Source organism: Dipodomys spectabilis, unplaced genomic scaffold (assembly GCF_019054845.1).
Source record: "Dipodomys spectabilis isolate Male_0828 unplaced genomic scaffold, ASM1905484v1 ptg000065l, whole genome shotgun sequence".
Lineage (NCBI taxonomy): Eukaryota > Metazoa > Chordata > Mammalia > Rodentia > Heteromyidae > Dipodomys > Dipodomys spectabilis.
The window spans coordinates 585878-609054 of NW_024870742.1; the positions used below are offsets into that span (position 1 = coordinate 585878).

At 39.3% G+C, this 23177-nt stretch overlaps 1 pseudogene; it reads left to right on the forward strand.

Moving 5' to 3' along the window:
* Positions 1-762: 762 nt before the first annotated feature.
* On the forward strand, positions 763-7623 carry LOC122108730 (annotated as a pseudogene).
* The last annotated feature ends 15554 nt before the right edge of the window (positions 7624-23177 follow it).

The following is a 23177-nucleotide window of genomic DNA, read 5'->3' on the forward strand; positions in this document are numbered from 1 at the left end:
CTGAGATGGATGCTGGGTGCCAAAGGCCTCATGTGCAGCCTGCCTCCCTTTCAACTGCAGCCACATTGAAGACTACAACACGTGCTGACTCGGCTCCACTGTGCAGCTTCAGGGATGAAGAGGTGGAACAGCGGCCCACAGACCATCTCAGTGGCTGCATTGAAGCCCAGAAGTCAGTGCCCGTGGCTCCCCATCTTGGACAAAAGAACCAGGCGTGGCAGTGGTGGCTGGGCTAGATCGGCCTAGCAAACCATTTAAGTACGATTTATTTGCGAGTACACTGTTTTCTTGATGTGTGTAAAGCATTAGTTTTGTTAGGTGAATAGGTGTACATGTCTACATTCTGACCAGATTCATCTAATTGAACATTTTTATTGATTTACTTTATTGGTATTATAAAGAGCATGTAAAGACGGATTACAATTAAATGAGTCAGGTAATGAATACATTTCCATTTGTACAGTGTCTTCTGTTTCCTCACTCTTTCCCAGCCACTTCCTCCCATTAATTAAACATTTAGGGAATTCTCTAAAGGAAACATGGACTAATGTAAAATAAAATCTTTATGACAGTAGAGGCTTAACCCAATCACATTTATTTTTTTGTAGAATAGAGAAATCTATTTTCTGCAATGAAGAAACAGCCATGAGCTATCCTTGGAGACTGGAGGGAAGTTGCTGAGCAACCTAACCTGGGCACTAAGGAGAAGATCAATTGGCCTGAAAGGATGCCTGAAAGAAGGCAGAGCTGCAGCTACGTGAGATGATCAAGCAGGTCCAGAGCATTGTAGAGGTGACATACTTACTTCCCTACTGGTGATATTCACATGCCATACATAGCTTTATTTGCTGTATAAAAGAAAGGAAAGTTTAAAAAAAATTTAGAGAATTTTCCAATGAAAAGGCAAGCCTTACTAACATTTATGTTGTGGTCAATAATAAAGAATGAAAAAAGATTCAGTATAAATAAAGTACTGTGAAGATACTCTTTTATGAATCATGAAATTTGGTCCATGGAGCACAAATCTAACTTTATATGTTTTACAGTCCTGGGATATAATACATACAGTGATACTGAAGTTTTCTGCTATCATTAGAAAAGGTACCTTTCCACACTGTGAAATCCTACATGATTTTGCACTAATTAAGGAGTAAAGTGTCTTATTCTATTTCATTAAAGAAAAATAATTGTTTTGTTTGGCCCCAAATGGCAAGTTATTCTCAATGATCATGAACTATTTTGAACCTAATAAAGCTGTTTTGAATTTGAGTTCATTTTTTTTCTGCCAGTTCTTCTGGGACATGAACTCAGTGACTGGGTGCTGCCCTGTAGCTTTATAACTCTTGGCTAACATTCTACTGCTTGAGCTACAGCTACAGTTTTATTTTTTCAGGTTTGTTTTTCACTGGTTGAGATAAGAGACTCATGGACATTTTTGCACCAAATGGCTTCAAACCATAATCCTCAAATCTCAGCCTCCTGAGTGCTTGGATTACAAGTGGGAACCATCAGTGTGTGACTTTTGTTTTGCTATTTCATAGTAAATTTTCTCAAATGAGCCTAGAAAATGTATCAATTTGTGCTTCTATGAATGAGTGAATGCATTTATTTCTTCTGTGAAGTTTCACAAACTAAAGAAGATTTAAGGGTCTTTTTTTCAGACCTGAGAAGCAAACTAAGGTCCTGACACTTGCCAGCAAGTGCTCTTCCATTTAGCAAAATCCCCAACACTAAAATTAGGATTCCTAACTCTAAATAACACAGGATTCAGAGACTCAGAGGAAACTAGTTTGTTGACCACTGAATAGAATGAAAACCAATCACAAGATGAAAGTTCATGAAGGCTGGGAAAATGTAGGCTCAGACAAATAACTCTGTTCTTCTCCCTGCTTCCTGTCTTCACCATTTTTAAACCAGTCCTGGGGCTTGAACTCAGAGTCTGGGCATTTTCCTGAGCTTTGTATGCTTAAGTCTAGCACTCTACCACTTGAGCCACAATGTACTTCTAGCTTTTTCTGTTTATATCTTACTGAGGAATCAAACCCAGAGCTTCATGGCTGCTAGGCAAGCACTCTCCCACTAAGCCATATTCTCAGCCCTCACTTTTTGTTCTTGAGACAAGATATTCAACTTCAACTCAGGCTGGACCATGTCAATTGTTTTTAGTATTAATTCACTTAGGAGAATATGCAGTGTAAAGCTTGCTTGTACCAATGTCTGCCATCTAATTATTTCTTGGTGTAGGCCTCTAAGTTGGGTAGTGTATGATTTCAGTTCTTCAGTTTCACAGTGGGTAGAATACTAGTAGAGATAAAAGTGTGTTTTCTAAAAAAATCCTTATTGATGTTTGAGGTCTAAAAATGTCATAGCATGAATTAAATCTTTGGTGTTTATGGATTTTTTGTCTACACTTATTATAATTTATTTGTTATTAACAATTTTATTTTCTATTACAAAGGCAATATATGGAGGATTTAGTTACATTTGATTGATAGATTTAGTGATCCTTTACCTATTGAGGGAGTCACAATCCAGAGACCCTTGACATAGATGATAATCCTAGGAGTAGCAATAGGTCAACTGCAATAATTACAAGAAACTGCATTTATTTTTGTGTTGGTCCTAGGCATTAATCAAGGCCTGAGTAGTGTCCTAGAATTTTTTTTTATTGTAACTAAGACTATTACCTGATGATTTTAGCACATAAGAAAAAATATGCTCATGTGGCTGAGATACAAAGACTTATTATTGGGCCCCGTATGGCCTTGAAAATGCATCGGACACTTCTTTCCCCAAAAGAGATGGAAGTGGTTCTGTGTCTCAAGTGGTAGAGCAACAGCCTTGAGAGAAGAAGCAAAAGCATCGTGCCAATTCACTTAGTTCAAGTCTCCGTATTGTTATACATACACCAGTGTGTGTGTATAACACACACACACACACACACACACACACACACACACACACACACAAGAGAAAAAAGAAAAGGAAAAAACCCTGATAAGTTAATTAAGACTCCTAATGTAATAAAGAGGAGGCAACTTGAGGATTAATTTCTGTATTATTAGATTATTAAACCACAATCTACAGGTGATTTAAAGTAGCTGGGTCACCAGAGTTTCATTCTTGTTAATCTGTGTGTGTGTGTGTGTGTGTGTGTGTGTATGTGTGTGTGTGTGTGTGTGTGTGTGCATGTGTGTGCTCACATACCTTAGTACTAACACTTGAATTCAAGCCCTTATTCTCTTCCTTAGCTTTTTCTCTCAAGGTTGATTATTCCTCACTTAAGCTGTATCTCCAGTCTGGCTTGCCTGTAACTCTAGCTACTTAGGAGACTGAAACCTAGAAGACTGTAGTTTGAAGCTCCCTAAAGCAGAAAAGTTGTAAGATTCTATCTCCAATTAACCAGAAAAAATAATGAGACCAGAGTCATGGCTCAGTAATTTTTCTGAGGTAACCGTGGACCTTTCCTTCCTTTTTCAAGTGCTTATGTAAAATACAGAGTCATATAGCTGTGTAATACACTCAACTTATAGACACATATGAGTATGTATATATTTTCATAATATGTACATTAAAAGAAATGCATGTTTTTGTTTCTATGATCAGGCCACACATCTCCTAGAAGGTGTTGAGTTCATCTAGCACCCACTGTTGTGCATATGGTATTATTCTAGAACGAGCAAGTGGTAGAAAAAGGCAGGATTTGTAGCACATAATTATCAGAATATCTTTCTTGCTGTATAATCTATATGTGTACACATGCACATTGTGTACATAGATTAAATTCGTTTCCTTGCACATGTTAGAGAAGTGTTAGGTAGCCCTGTTTTTAGCAGTTACTTTTGAATGAATATCATGAGTTCCATAGGTTGTGTTAGAACGCAGGGTTAGAATGCCTCTCATTACATACCTACATACCTGGAAGCACAAATGCTTACTTATTGATTGAGAATGGGATTGTTTTTTTTTTTTTCCAGTTGTAGTGCTTGAACTCAGAATTGAGCACTGTCCCTTAGTTTCTTTTGCTCAAGGTTAGTGCTCTTCCACTTGAGCCGCCTTTTCTGTATATTTGGTACTGAGGAATCAAACCCAGGGCTTCATGCATACTAGGCAAGCATTCTACCACTAAACTGCATTTCCAGCTGAGAAGGGGATCTTGATAATTGTTTCCTATGCAATCTTGGACTCTGCTTTCCAAGTAAGTATTTTATAGGGGTGAGGACTACACTAATAGTAATTTTTAAATTTTTATATATTTCATTTTTCCCCTTTTTTATTGGAAGTACTGCGCCTAAAAGTGGTTCATCCTGTGTATCAGGATGTGTGGAGTGATGGAGGAGATGAGTCTCATAAAGATACATTGTTTGAATATACGAAAATTTCATAATCAAATCCCTTGGAAGAATGTGTGCTAATCAAAAACTGAGAAAAAAATTACTACAGCTTTATATGGTATTTTCTTAGCTCATATGCTAGTAGGTGTTTTATTTAATTTTGAAAGTAACAGATTTTTGGTTGTATATAAATGTCATAATTCAAATCTAGGGTTTAAATTTTTCTCCCCAATCCATCTGCACAACCATATACCCCATTCCCCAAAGAATTCCATTGTTAGATATATATTGCCAGAACCTTTCCCATGCATATACAAATATCTATGTCCATGAGTATAAAATACATACATTACCGATTATATCATATATAGTTTGCTTCTCACTTGATAGAGCATCCTGTGGTGTTCAATGTATATGTCATATTGTACTGAATTAATCAGCCTGTACATGATCAGAGGCAATTTTAATGGTTTTATATTATTTTAGACACATCTCATTCCTCCTAATGTTTTTCCACTAGTGAAGTACAAGAATACCATTGAAGCATAAAGGAAGTGGCTAGTTTCCCATGCCCTCCCTTCCCCCACAATTCTAATTTGTGATAGAGACTGACAAAGAAGTATGGCTATAAATTCTTTTTAAAAATTAAGGACATTCTGCCAAGAAGCTACTGTCTTTTAAGAGAATGTGAAATTCAGTAGGAGTTAACATTTGTGAGCATTAAATATTGACATATGACTGTGTTTTCTAATATATAATTAACGTTGTGTGTGTGTGTGTGTGTGTGTGTGTGTGTGTGTGTGTGTGTGTGTGTGTGTATGTACCGAACCTGAGGGTGAATTCAGTGCCTGAGTGCTGTCCTGGAGCCTTTGTACTTGAACCACACCTCCATTTCCTATTTGTGGTGTTTAACTTGAGATTAGTTTCTCAGGGACTTTCCTGCTTGTCCTGACTTGGATAATCACATCTCAGGCTCCTGAGTAATTAGGATTACAAGCCTGAGCCACAGATGGCTAGCCATTATAATCCTCTGGTTCTCAGAATGACACTTCTCTTTTTTTGCTCCAAAAACTGGCAGTGGCTACTTGATTGGCCTGGATAGGAGCATCTTCAGGGATTGTGGTCGGGGCTTTAGAATAGAATGCAAGTAATACCTTCCCCAGCAGCTAATCTCCATCCTCATTACTGTCTAAATAAAACTTATAAATTGAGAAATTTGCTTTCAAAATTGAATTTCTATTAAACATAATGCCTTATTATTGCACAAAATAATGGACTCCATTATATTTTCATATATTTTGATAATATTCACTTTCATCATCCACTTTTGCCTGTCTCCTCCCATTGTTCCCCCGTTTTTACGTTTTTCCTTGTCTCCTTCCCTCTCTCTTGCCCTCTCTCTCTTTTTTCTCCCTCTCTCTTTTTCTCTCTCATTCTCTGCCTGCCTCTCTGCTAGTATTTGCTTTTCACTTTTTGCCTGCAGTCCACCTTTTAAGCAAAGCCTCAAGTTCTGGCTTTATGCAGGTGAATTGGAATTAAGATTTTTAGCCAGGCACCGGTGGCCCTCACCTGTAATACTAGCTACACAATATGCTGAGATATGAGGTTCTGGCTTCAAAGCCAGCCCAGGCAGGCAAGTCCATGAGACTCTTATTTCTAATTAATCACCAGAAAACCAGAAATGGCTTTGTGGCTCAAGTGGTAGAGTGCTTGCCTTGAGCTGAAGAGCTGATTTGTAGTGCCCAAGTCCAGGGTTCAAGACCCATGAATGACCAAAAAATAAGTGAATAAAATATTTTCATAGATTTTTCTGTCAAAACATGATCATAAATTAAATTTATTCACAAAGATACTATAGGAATTTAATTTTGTTGGGTAATTAACAACTATTTAAATTATTTTTGACAAATTATAATGAATCATGCTTTATGAATCTCATCTTATTCTGAAATATTATAAAAACAGTAGAGTTCTTCTACAGGATTCCAACCTAAAGGGAAGCCCTGTTCCATATCAGAAGTATATATCAACCATTTCTTTCTCCTGTACTCACCTTACATTACATCTATTCATTTATTATTTTTATTTGTCAATTATCTTTAAGCAGTTGTACAAAAGAAGTGCCATGTAACAAAGCAGTTTATGAAGACAGTGCATATTGATCCATGCCATCCTTACAACATTCTACCCTCCTTGACACATCCCTTCCTTTACTTTTCTTAGTTTTGTGGTATATGCAATGAATTCCTTTTTAGAAAAGTAATTTAGTTTATAATTATTATAAAGAGGTTGTGTAGAGGGATTTCAATTTCATGAGGCAGATAAATACATTTCCTTTCATACAGCATCTTCTGTTCCCTCACTCTCATCCAATGAGCTCATTTACATTCTGTCCCTTCCTCCCTTCATTTGTCTACCCTTTCCATACCCTCCTCTTTAATGCACCCAATTCTTGGTATTGATATTTTCAGGCTTTCACCTAGTCTTTCTAAAGGTTATAGTATTTGGGCCACATTGGCAGCAGCGATGGTGGAGCAGGAAGGCTCCCAGAATGAAGACAACAATCACATGCAAGGTAAACTGCGTGAAGGGCACGACAGAAGTACTGGACCCTCTTCTTCAGGTACATGACCCAAAGTAAGCCCTCTGGGGCTCAGGAGTTCATGTGCTCGGGAGCACACTCTTGTTCTTCCCTCATGGCCAGCAAAAGAGCACAGCAGCACTGTCCATGTTGGTGTTGGAGTCCCCAAAGAAGGCAGAAGTGGATATAGTGTCTGGCTAGGATGTTCAGTTTGATGGACCCCACTGATCCAGAGCCTTGAAGTGTTTCAGTTGGGGTTCCTGGAAACAGGGCCACCCCTGGTTCCATTTGCTTTGGGCATTGACTCTGTGGAAAGCGAGAACTACTGGGAACCTTGATACTACTTTCTACACTCCACAGACAGTGTTGGCTCTGCCAACATACTGGTGGAGGACTCCATGGCCCAAAGCTTCCCAGGCAAGTGGACATGCTCGTGCCCCAGGCAGTGCTGCAGTTTCTCTATTGGAAAAACAAAAGCAGGTCTGGGGTCTTCATCATGTATGCATAGATGTACCATCCAACAAACACGGGCCACCCTCTGTCCAATCCCTGCTCCACTTCATCTGGTTTCTGCTGCCAGCCATGGATGGCGCCAAGCTGACTGTATTCATGGTGCTGTATTAGTAGTGCTAGCCCTCCCTGTTCAGGCACCTGATGCATGACAAGTATCTCAACAGGACAGAACAGGACAGGACAGTTCTCCCTTAGGGTGCACCCAAGCTTTCGTCTTCCTATGGTGGTGCTAGGCCACCTCCTGGCCTCCATTATTTACTCTATCACCTAAAATGTTCTTTCTTATTTATGCTCTATGCATTAAAAATTTCTTCAAAGACAAGATAAACTGTTCATGGCTTTCATACTCACTGCTCTAAATCCTGAGATGCTTACATTAGGCCATTCTGCTTTGAGTAAAGACCCTCCAAATGGATTTTATAGAACCTTTCAAATGTTATACAAAAAATAAGGACTAAGTAAATGATGAATAAAGTACTTAATGGTTAGAAGACTCAATGTCCTGAAAAGATTTGCCTTAATTGCTCAGTACATGGAATATAATTCCAGACAAAATTCAGCTCGGTATTTTTTTAAAGAAACTTTTAAGGGCTGGCAAGGTGGCTCAGTGGTAGAGTGCTTGCCTTGCATACATGAGGCCCTGGGTTCGATTTCTCAGCACCACATAAGGAGGGGAAAAAATCCGGAAGTGGCGCTGTGGCTCAAGTGGGCGCTAGCCTTGAGCCTAAGAGCTGAGGGACAGCGCCCAGGCCCAGAGTTCAGGCCTACGACTGGACCAAAAAAAAAAAAAAAAAAAGAAACATTTAAGAGGGCAGCGAGTATTTCTTACCTTCCTAAAGAAGTATTTTTGTAGAATCAAAATGATCTCTTCAAAGTTTTAGGAAAAGTCAATAATAAATTCATCAATGCCTAGAGTTTTCTTGATTGGAATGCATTTAAAAGTACATTAACGAAATATGTGTAGATTCTGTTTGTTTTTCTCTTTCTTCCGTAAGTAGGTTTGATACATTTCATTTTAGCTAGTACTCTACCCACTAAGCTATGCCTTTAATGCATAATTTCGGGTTACTTAATATGCCAGAAAAGATAATAGTGATAATAATGCTATTAAGACCTTCACCCATCTAGATACCCATATTTTGTTTGTTTTGGTTTGTATTCTATCAGTATATTTGTATGTCATAAGGTTTGTTTTTGTTTTTGTGCTGTTCCTTGAGCTTGAAATCAGTACCTTGCCCTCTCCTTGAAACTGGACATTGTTAGCACACACCGGTAATTCTAGATACTCAGAGAGCTGATATCTGAGAATCCCGGTTTCAATCCAGCCCAAGAAGGAAAGACAAAGAGTTTCTTATCTCTAAATAATCCCCCCAAAAAATTTCCAGCATTTTGGGTGTTAATTGGAGATAGCAGTCTCACAGATTTTTCTCCCCTGGTTGGCTCTGAAACAAAATCTTCATCTCTTTGCCTCCTGCGTAGCTACGATTTCAAGCCTGAACTTATACTCTTTTATTCTTCTATTGTCTTCTATTCTTCTTTTGCTCCCCTATGAATATTTAAGAATCACCTAATTAAGAGGTTTAAAAATCCTGCTTTTGAACACAGCAGAGAACATCAATGAAAATAAAAGCTATGTCTGCTCAAGGGTAAAACACCGCCCTTGAAGGAAAATGCATAAGTGAGAAGGCAAGGTCTTGACTTTAAACCCCAATATCAGCACTCAAAAACGTTGTTTTCCTTGAGCTTTATATTAAATTGCTCAGAAAAACACCATTGTAGTAATATTTAGCGTTACTATTACAATCATCAGGTATATTTATTGATGTTATTCTTTATTTTCCTAAATTTTACTTACACATTTATATCCAGTAATGGAAAGACAAGATTACTGTTTCACAAGTATTTATGGCAGTTGAATATATGGATGAGAGGTGCATAAAAGTAGTTTGGATTGAAAATAGATATTTGCAAGCTCTTCACATAAGGAAATGATAATTGAAGAAGCTGTGAGCATGTATGAAATAAGCTACAGAAACCAGCAAGGAAAGATAAGGCATGATTTTGGAGAGCAAACAATTTTGGAAGAATAGAAAACAAGGAAAGTATTTAGCTTTTGGTAAGAACTTTGTAACCCACCTACACAGTAGACACATTTGATCCCTTATTACTAGTAAAAGGCATTTCAGTTAACGTTATTTTACAAAGTTAAACATGATTAACATTCAATTTTAACTCTTTCAGTTAAGCAATTAGTGTAGCCATGTGCCAGTAGCTCATGCTTATAATTCTAGCTATTCAGAGGGCTGAGATTTCCAGATCCTAGCTCAAAGTCAGGTTGGACAGGAAAGTCAGTGGGATTCTTCTCTTCAATTAACCACAAGAAAATTAGAAATGGCACTATGGTTCAATGTGGCAGCAATAGCCTTGCTATTAATCTCAGAGATAGAACCCAGGCCCTGAGTTCAAGCTTTCTGAAATTATTCTTAAAATACTTGTTCTCAGTAATTCTTTAACTTTTCTAGAAGAAGGTTTTAAACTTTGGGATTTTTTACTTCATGTTGTCAGCATGGTTTTTTAAGATATGCAGAGAAAAAAATATTATTTATATTCATGTGGAGTACATGGGCAGCAAAGATGGCGCTGAGAGGGAGTTGAGTGGACAGTGGAAATCAAAACGAAGGTGAAGGTTACCCCCTCTGACTCGGGTGTCCCTGACTCTCCTAGGCCCCTCCCTATTCCTCTGATTCAGAGGGGGGAGGTATGGCGCCCTCCGTGACCTGCAAGAGAGACCTGTAAGACTCGGACCCCTACCAACCTCCCATGGAGAGGCCGAGGGCTGGGGAAGTAACCTACTCGGAGGTCTGCCCTTTAATGAAGTGCCACTTGGGAGCCTGGACCCTAGGCCACAGGATTCACTTCCCCAAACACATCCAGTCAATCTGGCACCTGGAGCTAACAGGCCATTAGAATGGTATCCAGGGCAAGCTAAGGACCTTAAAGAGTTCTGCAAGGCGGTGGTGGAGGATGGCCCAAACTCTCCTTGGGCCCTTACCCTATTATAGGACGTTGATTATCACCTGTGTGTCCCTAAGGACTGGCTAGATGTTGCCAAAGCCGTCCTCAATATTTCTCAGTTTATTAAATGGTGTGCTTTCTTTAAGGAGGAATGCAGAGTGCGAGCAGAGAATAACCGGCAGGCTTAACCCATGATACCTATTACTTTTGCCATGTTAACAGGTACAGGGGAAGATACTCCACTGGCCTCCAAAAGGCCAAAATACCTGGCCTGTACCATGACCAGGTGAGGCAGGCTGGACTTGCTGTTTGGTATAAACTGGATGATGGCCCACTGAGACCCCCATAGCAGGAGTGAGACAAAAACCTGGTGCGCCTCTAGCTGAGTTTGTAGACTGATTCCAAGAGAGTATAAACCGCAAGCTGCCCACAGGGAACCTATGAGATCAGTTTGTAAAGCTGCTGGTCTGGGAAAGAATGAATGCAGACCACCGCATGGACTGAGCAAGATTGAGAAAGAGTACCCTGAGCAGATGGGTGGTGGCCTCTCAGGATGTGGGAATGCAACAGCACCATTCCCAATCACTAGCTTTAGCCTTACTGGCTTAGACATCTGCAATGAGGCTATTACCCAGGCATTGGCAGCCTGGACCAAGAAACCCTAATACCATTGGGGAGAGAACTTGTTTTAAATGCAGGCAGGAGGGGCACTTTAAGAGGGACTGTTTAAAACAATCCCCTGCCAACCGGCATGGAGGGGGGCAAATCGCTCCCTACACACTGCCCCAGGGGCAGGAAGGGATTCCATTCGAAAAAAGTATTGTCAATGCAAGTTTGATTTAGATGGCCAGCCTTATCTAGGGGGAGCAGTGGCCATTGACCAAACCTAAACTTGTAGCCCTCCACCTTTTGGTGGTGGAACAGATAAATGTTGGGCACATTCGCCCTTCTGTGAGTCCTTAGAACACTCCTGTATTTATTATTCAAAAAGACTTTGGGGCTTGGCATATGCTCCAAGATCTATGTAAGGTAAATGAAAGAATGGAGCTACTAGGAAAGCCCCTAAGAGCCATGCCCTGGAATACTGCTATATTTTCAGAATATACCTTGGTTATCAATGATATTAAAGATAGTTTTTTTCTATACCCCTACATCCAGATGACTGCAAGAAGTTTGCTTTCTCCATCCTTTTTCTTAATTTTTCCCAGCCTGATCGGAGGTTTCAATGGATAGTGCTGCCACAGGGAATGGCCAATAGCCCGACCTTTTGCCAACAATACTTGTCCACACTTTTAGGGCCTGTGCTGGGTTCAGATACCTCCCTTGCTTATGCCTACATGGATAGTATAATTTTGGAGCACCAAGACCTGGGAAGCCTGGAGGGCCTTCTGGCCCAGGTTCTCGCCATGTTGAAAATGGGGGGTTTTACCATAGCCCTCAATAAAATTCAAAAGGTATCTCCTTTTAAGGTGCTCAGAACCCACCATATCTTGACTCAGGCCAGCCCCCTTAAGCATTTGCTGGATTTTCCAGTCTCGCTAACCTTAACCCAACTTCAGAGTCTTTTAGGGGGAATCAATTGTCTGTTGCCATGGGTTCCCGTCCCTACAGATAGTCTTGTGCCCTTATTTGCCCTACTAAAAGACAGGACACCCCAAGAAGTTATTACAATTATAGACAGTCATCGGGCAATACTTTTGTAGTTCCAAAAAGCCCTGGATGAAGTTTCCCTGAGGAGGTATTCTATTTTTGAACCCATTTCCTTTTGGTTGTTTGCAGGTTTCACATTAATTTCTGCAGTTTTAACTCAAAGGGGGGAGCCATTAGAGTGGGTTCACACTCCCCTGGGGGGCACACCTCAGGTGTACTCTCAGGCAGACCAACTTGCAGATGCTATTGTCAAGGGAAGGACCCAAGCCCAAAGGCATTATTGCCTTGACCATCACTCCATTGTTTTTTCTTTTCAGATGGCAGACATTGAGTTGTTCACTCGAGCCAATGCTCATCTTGCTCTCTCATTGGAGGGATTTCTAGGCCAAATTGACCGCCATTATGGGCCATCCAAATGGACTGTAATGTTATGGCAACTTCCTCTAAAATGCCATCTCTATTTTCTCATACGCCTATTCCTGGCACTCTCCATGCTTTTACTGATGGAAGTAAAGCAGGCTCTGTGTATGCAGCCTTTGAGTAATAACAAAACACCCGAAGCCAACAAAGATTTAAACTTTGCAAAGGGACAGCACAATATAAAAATGCTCGCTGTAATTATGGCACTTCAGGACATTCAAATATAATACCCTTTAATTTTTATTCTGATGACCTATATATGATTAACTTGCTCCCTCATTTTCCCCAACGTATATTAAGCTGGATGAAAACCTTATTTCTCCTCTTATGTTTACTCTTAAGGGGCTATTAGAAGGATGTGGAGCCCCTATTCATATTCAACATTTGAGAGGGCATTCAAAACTTCCTGGTTTTTTATCCCTAGGCAATAATTGGGTAGACCAGTAAGCTACTGGTCCACAAGCATTAATGTTACAAGAGGCTACCTGTTTGCATGATTTAACCCACATTAATTGGAGAGGTCGTCAACATAGATTTCCTAAGATTCCTGTAAAGGACCTCAAAAGAATTGTACATACCTGTAAAACATGCCAGCTCTTCTTAAAAGTATCCCCATTACAACCACCAGCGGTAAATCCCAGAGGCCTTAAACCTAACGTCCTCTGGCAAACGGATGTTACTCATTTCCTAGCCTTTGGTAAGTTTCAATATATCTCTGTATCTACAAATACCTACTCAGGAGCATGCTGGGCCACAGCACATACACATCTTCTTCAATGCTTTGCCACCTTGGGTCTACCAGCACAAGTTAAAACAGAAAATGGACCCTGTTTTGTTAGTAAAGCAATGTCAGAATTTTTTTTTAACAAATGGCATATTAATCGTCCTACAGGAACTCCCTATAATTCCCGAAGTCCAATTAGTTATAGATAGAAATCTCCAGTGTCTTTAAGAGCAATTATTAAAACAAAAAAGGGAGTTAGCCCCATATGTAGTTATAGGTATCTTTGCTTACCATTACCATTTTAAACTTTTCAAAAAGGGCAACTGAATCCAGATTTCAGAAGCACTGAGGACCACCAAACCTTAAGGAAAGTCAGGTGGAAGGATCCCCTGCCCTGACACAACAATGGAGAGAACCTGACCCCCTAGTTACCATGAGCAGGGCCTTTGGATGCATTTTTCCCATAGGGGAGACAGCCTCCATTAGGATCCCTGCCAGGAACCTTAACTATTTACCCATTTTCTCTATACAGGAGGATGCCCAAGATAAACTAACCAACAAAGAAAGTAAAACAGCTATGGTGGCCGAGGCTTGTGTATAAAAGAGGGAAAGCATAAAAGATAATTACTAACCATCCCCAAGGGCAACCAGCCCTTGAGAAGGTCTTGTGTTCTCTAACAATTGCAGATGGTGATACTCCAGCTGTTGGCTGTCCTGACCTTCACAGTCCCAGCAATGGCCCTACGGAATCTGCATTGACCTCAACGGGTGACCTGTGCAATGATCAGCGCTGGCAATGCAGAAATAATCAAAATTGTCTTTAGAACTTTTTCAAACCCACAGGCAAATACCCAGATTAGAACAAGCCCCACCTCTGGACTCTGAAGAGGCAAAGATTGCTATCCCATCCCTGACTAACGTTAAAGGACTGCTAATGACATTTCTTGGCCTGGTAATGCTTTTGCTGATGGATTTTCTATGCCTCCTTGCATTATATGTGCACTGCAAAACTCTTCCGAGCTTAGCCAGCCAGTTACATAAGATCAAGATCAAAGTGAATGAATTTCCCCCGAGAGGAATCGCAGCCAGAGATGGGTAAGAGCGGGTGTCAGTCTAACCAACCTAAGACAGGGCCTTTAGCTTTGCTCCGAAGAAGTTCCCGATGATGGGTAAGGCAGACAAGGCAATCTACCCAACCTATGACAGGTGGGTTCTCTTCTTTAAACAAAGACAGGGTGTTGGGAACTGACAGTAAAGCTCAAAGGTCATCTTGAACCCTGTGCTCACTTAAAGGCACATACAAGGAACTGGCTTACTTAAACCACACCAGGTGACTGGAACTGCTTTGCTATGTCTGCAGATTCTTTTAAATTTTCCTTGTTTTTCTGCACTATAGTAGAATGGCCTGAGTGTAGGAGCCCAAGAGAATGCACCTTGCCGCATGTATAGAACTCCCAATACCCAGGCTGCTCCCATGTTCTGAAGAGGACAACCTTATGAGATATTGACTTTTATATATGTTCAGGAATTAATTGAACTGTTTCGGACATTTCAAACTGTGGTGGAGCTGATGTTTATTACTGTGCTAGGTGGGGATGTGATGTAATAGGGACAAGTTCTTGGATCATGCACAAGGGCCCTCCCTATCCTTGTCTGCCAAATCTCGCCCACCAGACTTGCCTCAAACCTCCTGCATGGCCAATGCTATTCTTTCCAATGTAATCCTGTTAAAATAACCTTTACAGTAGAAGGAAAAGGATTACTAACTGGGAGGTGGGTCTGCCATTAAAATAAATAAAGGGGAATCTGTGGAGCACGTGGGCAGCAAAGATGGCACTGAGAGGGAGTTGAGTAGGCAGAACTCAGTTTGCTGTAGAGCACATGGGCAGCAAAGATGGCATTGAGAGGGGCTGAATGGGCAGAGCCCCATTTGCTTTACCTTCAGTGCATAACCAGCCCGTGGCAGCTTAGGTACATGATAGAGTGTGAACTTTACAGTAATTGGTTCCTTTTCCTTCCCTCCCATGCCACTGGGTCTTTTTTTGCTTTAAAAAGTGCTTACTGTGTGTTAATAAACGAGTTTTCCTACTTGACTTGACTCCCTGCTGCTTCTGATTGTCTCCCACGCTAAGCATGGCTGGGGAATGGGCGAGCAACCGCATTCACCATTCTTCAGACCCTGTCCATCTTTTGTGGGATGGACAAAGACCCAACATAGTCATAATTGGTTTGGTTTCCTTTGTATTACAGATTGCCTCTACACCCAGAGATCAGCTGTAAAGCAGATGGCCAAATCCTGGCTCTTGGCAATGAAGATGGATTTGTGTTTCGTTTATCAAAGAAACAAACTTATGAAATGGTAGCCTTTATATATAACACCTTAATAGTAACCATAAAATTATTATTAATATTATTATTATTAAGTTTTGTCAGTTGTTGTACTTGAACTGCGAGCATGGGCGCTGTCCCTCAGCTCTTCAGCTCAAGGCTAGTGTTACCACTTGAGCAACAGTGACACTTTACATTTTCTGAACCTTTAATTGGAGATAAGAGTCTCACAGACGGTTAGTTCTCAGCCTCCTTAGTAGCTGGGATTACAGTTGTGAGCCACTGGTGCCCGGCAGCAAAATTCTTTTGGAAAAGAGAAAACCCATTATTGTACCTTTAAAATATCACAATTTGGCAAGTGTATCTGTAACATAAGTTGTATCAAGAAATCATAGGCAACTATCAGTTTTAGATCTACTATGTCTTGTCGAATGCCAGATATTATTTCATTAATTTATTTTACTTTGTCCTACAAAGTTCATTATGAATGTCCAACAGCACAATTTTCTAGTGAGTATAAAGAACTCTTCAAGATATTTATTCCAACAAACAGCATTTTGCAGCATTTGTTTAACTTTGACGATCCTAGAGCTTGAAATCAGGGCCTGGGCAAACTCTCTGAGCTTCTTTTGCTCAAGGTTATCATTCTACTAACTGAGCCACAGCACCACTTCCAGTTTTTCTGCTTATGTCATACTGAGGAATCAAATAAAATGTTTTATGCATGCTAGGCAAGCATTCTAATGCTAACCATATTTCCAGTCGTTGGGACTTTTGTTGTTGTTGTTGTTGTTTTAAGATAGAGTTTTTCTATGTGTCTTTCTGTTGGTCTAAAACTTCGGCTGGTCTCAAGCTAACTTCTAAATCAGCCTCTCAAGTTCAGAGATTACAAACATGGACCACCATATTCAGCTCAGGATTCCTTATGAGAGAATAGTCTTTTCAGAAATAGAGTTATTCTGTCTTCTTTGGACTAAATATCTTTTTGCATTTGGCCCTATTATCACATTTCTTGTCCTGATGTTTCTCCTTCTAGATCAATAGAAATAGTTCAGGTTCCCATCTTGAAACTGAACTGTGTCATCCAGCAACATCACAATCTTGTGAATAGCAGTAGCTGGCATCATGAGTATGGCAGCCAGTTGGAGCTCAGTTATTTGATGTCCTTGGGCTCCGACAATTCAATCATTTGTGTGCACAGTCTGGAAACTGTCATAGGTAATTTTGATTTATTCCATCCTGTTCTCAGCTACTTGCCATTCTCAGCTTTGTATGTTTTAAATTCTGTTAAACATTAATTACTATTACCTGCCATTTTCAAAAGTAACATATATGTCTTACTTTAAAATTCATTCAAACATGTCAAAAATGTTAATATAGCTGCTGTCCACCAGTGGCTCATATTTTACCTCTCAGCTACTGAAGAGGCCAAAAACGGAGGATCCTGGTTTAAAGCAGCCTAAGCAGAATAAGCAGAGATAGGTTTCCAATTAAGAAACCAAAATCCTAATCTCAAAGCAGGAAATAGGTTGGATAGGATGAAAGTAGAGAGAGAAAAGAAGAAAGAGAAAGGTAACAAAAAGAGACCAGAAAAATAGAAAGGTAAAAATTAAAAATATTGTACAGAATCGAAAACAAACTATTCAGAGAAGAACATGAATATAATGAGAGAAGGGAAGGGATATAAAGGAGATGTGAAAAACTTAAAAAGTAAAATACTTTAAATATTATATAGGTATAAAGAGATAGTACTGCTATTAAGGAATTTAAGTCTAAGAGGTTTTGAATTGAGTAATAAATTTTTGGATTAAGTGTGTACACAATGGGGAATAAGGTCTAATAATCGACTACAGGTATATCTGAGGATGTGCAGAACAGCAATTAAGTCACATAAAGAAGAACAAAAAAGAACAGGTATAAAGGATAAGAAAGAAAGAAAAAAGATCAGAAGTTCTGTAGAGCTAAACAAGAAACATAACAAAACAAACCAAAAAACAAAAAAAGAAAGAAAAACGCACACACACTTATACTCCTAAAATAAAATTCTAAGAGGAAAGAAAATTACTAGAATTTTTTTTTTAAAAAAGGTAAAAATTAAAGATTAAAAAAAAATTTATAAAAAAACAAATTTAATAAAAGGTACAAGAAAAAAAAAGGTTCTTTGAATTTTTTGGGAGGGGTGGGAAAAATCCTGTGCCTCCCTGTTGTCCATAACCAGCCTCTTGTTGGAGTCTCTGGTCTGCTTATGTTCCTGTGGCTTGGTTGGTTACTTAAGTCAGTTTCTTTGAACAGGCAGAAAAATGCTCTGCGATTCTCCTCCCAGGTTAGTTCAATGGGAGAGAGATCTGCTTTGAGATGGAATAGGAGAAACCCTAGGTCTCCTTGGCGCAGGCCAAAATTTTCTCAATAGAGACCCGGAAACACAACAAATCAAAGAAAGGTTGGACAAATGGGATTGTATGAAGTTGCAGAGCTTCTGCATGGCAAAGGACATAGCTAGCAAGATCAATAGATACCTGCGGATTGGGAGAAGATATTCGCTAGCCATACAACGGACAAGGGTCTCATATCTAAAATATACTTGGAACTCAAAAAATTAAATCCCCCAGCAACAATTCCTCAAAGAAACAACTGCCCAATAAATAAGTGGGCTAATGACTTAAAGAGAAACTTCTCTGATGAAGAAAGAAGGATGGCCAATAGACACATGAAGTAATGCTCAACCTCCCTAGCCATAAAAGAAATGCAAACCAAAACAACATTGAGATACCACCTCACCCCAGTTAGAATGGCAAAAATCAAGAACTCTAATAACAACAGATGCTGGAGGGGATGTGGACAGAAGGGAACCTTACTTCATTGTTGGTGGGAGTGAGTGTAAACTTGTTCAACCACTTTGGAAAGTAGTATGAAGGTTCCTCAAAGACTCCACATAGAGCTCCCCTATGACCCAGCAGTCCCACTTTTGGGCATTTACCCAAATGTTTACAAACAAGACCACACTAAAGCTACCAGCACAACTATGTTTATTGCAGCATTATTTATCATAGCTAAGATGTGGAACCAACCCAGATGCCCCTCAGTAGATGAATGGATCAAGAAAATGTGGTATATATGCACAATGGAATTCTATGCCTCCATCAGAAAGTATGACATTGCCCCATTTGTTAGGAAATGGAAAGACTTGGAAAAAATTATATTAAGTGAAGTTAGCCAAGCCCAAAGAAACATAGGTCCCATGATTTCTCTTATTTGTAATATCTAGTATATGTATGAGTCAAGCAAAAGGTCAGATAAGGTGATGTTAGGAAAATGAATCCTAAGATATGTATTTTAAGTGTTTTTTTTCTTTCATGCATTTGTTTCTAACGCAATGATAAGATTATTTCTTTGTTGCTTTGTATGTTCCTCCCCCACAGTATAACCCCTGCTTTCACTGTATTTGATGTCGGTATAATTTGTGGAGGGGAAGGGGAAAAACAAGTGGTTTAAATAAGGGTACAGGTGGACCTGTTGCAACAATGAGAAGTACAAGTTGTCATGTCAAAAACGAACTTTACAACTTGGGGAGGAGGATTGGGTGTGGGGGAGGGAGGATGGGAAGGGATGGGAAGGGTAAACAAAGGAGGAGACTACAATGCTTATAAGAAATGTACTCACTATCTTGCCCATGTAATTGTAACCCCTCTGTACAGTATTTTCACAGGAAATAAAAATAAAAATTAAAAAAATAAGAAACCAAATCCAAGCTGGGCACCGGTGGCTCACTCCTGTAAACCTAGCTGCTCAGGTGGCTGAGATGTAAGGATCACGATTCAAAGCTAGCCTGAGCAGGAAAGTCTGTGAAACTCTTATCTCCAATAACCCACAAGAAAACTGAAAGTGGCGTTGTGGCTCAAGTGGTAGAGTGCTCGCCTTGAGCTGAAGAGCTGAGGGATAGTGCCCAAGAGCAGAGTTCAAGCCCCACAACCCACCAAAAAAAAGAAAAAGAAAAAAGAAAAAAAGAAACCAAAACCAGAAGTGGAGATGTGGCTCAAGTAGTAGATTGGCAGCTTTGAGCCAAAAGTTTAAGCAAGAGTAATAGGTGTATTTCAGACTCCATTATTTGCTCACGGAACACACACACACACACACACACACACACACACACACACACACACACACACACAAAATCTACATTCTCTTATACTTTTATTCTTCAGCAGTATTCCACGCCATTAACTTGATGCATATTTTCCCTACATCATTATGTTAGGGATTAAACTACTTTTGTACATATTATAATGCAATATTTGTATTTTTTGTTTTGCAGTGTGTGAACGCTAAGTAGAAATCAGTGTATCAGTAAGTAGGTGAAAGACAGGTAGACTGACAGATGCAGATAATACCACTTGAAAATTTTCTTCTCTAAATTTAAATACACACACACACACACACACACACACACACACACACACACATATGTATGGATTTAAAATTTCTGCCAAGATTTCATTTCCATTACAATGATCTATTTGTTCCATTATATAAATTTAACATATTGTATGTTTCACAGTATATTACTATTTATACAATTTTCTTTCCTTTGGAGACAAAGTTCTACAGTGTAGACCAGCCTTACCTCAAACCCTTATTCTCCTGTGTCAGGTTCCTGATTATTGGCTGGAATTACCATGTGGTAGCATAGTACCATGTCTACCTATATTATTTACATTTCATACACTTGAAAATTAGTGTGAACATCTTTAGGACATAGTATCATCATGAATTTAAATGAATTTCTTGCAGAAAAATGTTATAAGTAGAGTTCCTGAGTGAAGTCAAGTATGGTAGACATACCTGTAATCCCAGTACCCAGGAGGATTGTAAGTTTAAGAGCAGCCCGAGCTACACAGCAAGTCCCTGTCAACACCACCACCACCACCAACTGGTGAGATTGAAAGAGAAAATGTATTGTTTAAGTGGGGTAATAGGAAGATACAAAATTGTGTGTGTGTGTGTGCTGACCCCAGGGCTTGAACTCAGAGCCTGGGAACTGTTCCTGACGTTTATGCTCAAGTCTAACACTCTACCACTTGAACCAACGCTCCACCTCCAGCCTTTTTAGAGGTCATTGGATATGAGTCTCATTTACTTTCTTCTCAGGCTGATTTAGAACCTAGATCCTCAGGTGTCAGACTGTTTTGTAAGTAGGATTACAATTGTGAGCCTGTAGTAGTTAAATTACTGTTAAGTAATTTGATAAACATCATGCCAATTCATAGTCCCCCCAGCAATGAGTGTTGCACACACATCTAAGTCACAACACACACCATGTTTGATAACATTATCTCACATAATCCTGTGAGATAATTATTGTTATGCTCACTTTACCTATGAAGAATTTCAGGTACAGAGAGTTTAGTTAACTTTAAATCCCCAGTTAGTATACAATGAAGCCTGTATTCAAACTCAACTAGGTTTGTTTATTTCAGAAAACATGAAGGCAGCATGTGTTCTAGTCAACGTGTGTTCTAGCAAGTACTGCTCTTTACAGGTATGTTCTCTGCCTAATAGATTAATTTTCTCCTCTATGTATGACTTATTCCTCACTCTAACTGTTTGCACCCCTTCTCATAAGCCAGGGAAAGTACAAGTGATGAGAAGTGCCATTTTTGAAGGGGAAATTGATAATGGAGTTTGAACTCGGTATCCCATATTAGTCTAATCTTCTTCCATTTGTTTTATGCCTCCAGCGCTATATTTCTGTTTTTTTCTTTTATATTGTTATTATAAAAGTGATTTACACAGAGGTTATAGTCATCTAAGTTAGATATTTCTTTTTGGAAATGTCAGCCCGTCACTTGCTCTCTCAATTTTTCTCTCTCACTGATTTTTTTTTAAAATAAATTCATTATTATTATTATTATTTTATTATTATTGTGATGTAGAGGGTTTTGTTACATAAGTGTGTTAATGACTACATTTCTTTTGTCCCTGTTTTTGTTATAGTCAGTCATGAGGCTTAACCCAGGGCCTGGGCACTGTACCTGAGCCCTTTTGCTGAAGAATGGCACTCATCTTGAGCCACTGCTCTACTTCGATGAGTGCATTTCTTCTTGGGCAATATCACACTTCCCTTCGTCTCTTCCAGTTTTCCTTTCCTTCCCGACCAACAAGTTTCATATTGCACTTTCAACATACTCTCAACTGAGTACCACTGCTGCATATGTTCATCTTTTGTCCCTCCATTTCTATGCCCCCTTTAACTTTCTAAATAGAGATAAATGAAAAAAATAACAAAAATGAAAAAAAAAGAAAAATATTAATTTGTTTCTGTTTCCTGGTCAGTGGCTATTTTTAGATAGGTTGTGTGTGTTTGTGTGTGTGTGTGTGTGTGTGTGTGTGTGTGTGTGTGTGTGTGTGTGTGTGTTTGTGTGTGTGTCTATACTGGGAGTTGAACTCAAGGAAGTGACCTTTAGCTTTTTTACTCAAGGCTGACTCACTACAACTTGAACCAAACTTCCACTTCTGTATTTTGAACTGTTAATTGGAGATAAAAGTTTCACAGATTTTCCTACCTTGCGTAGCTACAACCCACTTTCCTAAGTTATCAGCCTTCTAAATAGCTAGAGTTACAGCTAGATGTGAGCAACTGGTGGTGCTTGGACTACCTTCTTTTTATTAAGTAGTTGAAATGTAAAAGAAAGTTGCTACAGTAGAACAAAAGAAATCAACTTAACTTACGCAGCTTCATTAAGTTTTAATAATTTGACACATTTGATATGTACAGAACAACATTTTCTGTAAATTCCCCTGAAATTTGGTTTTCATTTGGGATTTTCCTCATCATGAACTTGATTTTATAACTTTTTAACTAATAAATATTGATGAGACTATGTCCAGAGGGTATTAATGTTGGCTTTCATTCTTGCCCATGTAATTGTAACCCCTCTGTATAGTATTTTCACAATAAAAAAAGGAAATGGTGCAAGCTAACACTTAAAATAAATTTGTGTGCTGAACTCTGATGATATATTCACATTCTTAGTCAGAAGGCATTAGTGCCTGTTACAAATCACCTAAATCTGACAAAACCCAGACTCAGGCCTTGTGACTACTTTCCTCTATGTCATTCTCTTAGAGAGCAATCCCAAGTCTCCAGTGACCATGACAGAGCTCTCCTGGACCCTCTCAGGCACAGTCAATATCACCACTCAGGTGTGTCACCTATAGAGTGATGTGATACTGGTGTCTGCTTCCTATGATAGAACAGCACAGGAATTGTTAGGTCCTTAACCTGTCCTCTGTACTGAGGGTTCCTCATTGAGCATTGAAAGCTAAGAATTAAGGAGACATTTAACTCTCTCTTCCTTCTGCAGGTTGTGGCTCAGCTTTCCTTCTGTTGCTGTCATTTTCTGTGGGAAGAAATTATCTAAGCTCTAGAAGCCATTTTGCTTATTCTAGGCCCTTAGAGTAAGTCTGGGATTTATACTTAAACAAAAAGATATGTAGTGATAAAAAAAATAGCAAACAACGTTTTTTCTATTCTATTTATTATCAAATATGTTTTCAAATTCTAACTTTTTTTATTCTGAATATGTCGTACAGATGGGTTAGAATTACATGGGCA